A 1,156-nucleotide genomic window follows, 5' to 3' on the forward strand; every position below is an offset into this window, starting at 1 on the left:
CCCCAAACCCCGAAAAAAATCGGCACAATTTAGATCATTTAGGAGACGGACTCCAACCCTGCCTGTCAGGGCCAGCCCGGTCTGAGAGGGATACAGAATTCCAGCGGAAAGCCCAGATTACTCGATAAAAAATTATATGTCTACGTTTATCGCCCCTACAAGCATTGTGAATTTGTAATATATAATATAATATTACATGTTTTACCACCTCACGTGAGCAGTTTGATATATTTAAAAAAGGTTAATTCACTGTGATTAGTCAGGTCCAAATGTCCCCATCGACGCTATTAAGATAATTTAGTTGGTTCAATCCTGTCTGTGGTGCTCACATGACTTTATACAGTTGCGGGCGCCGTAAAAACTCTACTAAAACTAAAACAAAAATCCTGTCTGCAAGGGCAAACCCGTTCTGAGAGGGCTACAGCGTCCTAGCTCATAGACACAGATGAGGAAAAAATAAACGCCTCACACGTTATCAAACTCAAGTCTTCTGGTAGCGACAGCGAAGTGCCGACCTGCTACACCACTGTACTGCCGTACACTGACAAAACGCGTTTTTCTCATTCCCAGCAGTTTCGAAAAACAACGATTTTCTGTTTTCTTATAATATCTAAACTATTTTGCACTATACATCAACGGTTGGTCTCACACCCTGAAGAGAATGTCGTTCCCAATGTTCAACAAATAATATTATAAGAAAACCGAAAAGCGGTGATTTTTCAAAACTGCTGTGAATAAGAAGAAGGCGTTTTGTCAGTGTGTGGCAGTGTAGGTGTCAATACTAATCAATGAGTAGGGACATAAGAAAATAAATGCGTATGTTACGTCACCACGATATACCAATGCCAGAGGAAGTTTGGCTTGTGGCAAAGCTGCACAGGGTGTAGCGTCGGTGGTCTAGTGGTTAGGCTACCGGACTCGTAATCGTTAGGTTGCAGGTTCGGGGGTTCGAGCCTCAGCTCGGCCCGACGTTGTGTCCTTGGGCAAAGCACTTTACGCGAATTTCCCATTTTTTTGGCTAAGTCCTTTCGGAGATGGACGTTTATCTCCTAGGTCAGACTCTTAAATAACCTAATAGTGTTGATAGGGGCGTTAAACTTGTACCATTTTCAAAGTTGGACAAACTCTCTCGCTACCTCTCGAAACTTGCTCACTT

At 42.9% G+C, this 1,156-nt stretch overlaps 1 protein-coding gene across 1 annotated transcript in view; it reads right to left on the reverse strand.

Annotated features, from left to right (window-relative positions):
* LOC106010996 overlaps nucleotides 1-1,156 on the reverse strand; it is an 8,204-nt gene that overhangs the window by 1,901 nt on the left and 5,147 nt on the right. The gene's annotated exons all lie outside the window — the stretch shown is intronic.

Source organism: Aplysia californica, unplaced genomic scaffold (assembly GCF_000002075.1).
Source record: "Aplysia californica isolate F4 #8 unplaced genomic scaffold, AplCal3.0 scaffold01165, whole genome shotgun sequence".
Taxonomy (NCBI): Eukaryota; Metazoa; Mollusca; class Gastropoda; order Aplysiida; family Aplysiidae; genus Aplysia; species Aplysia californica.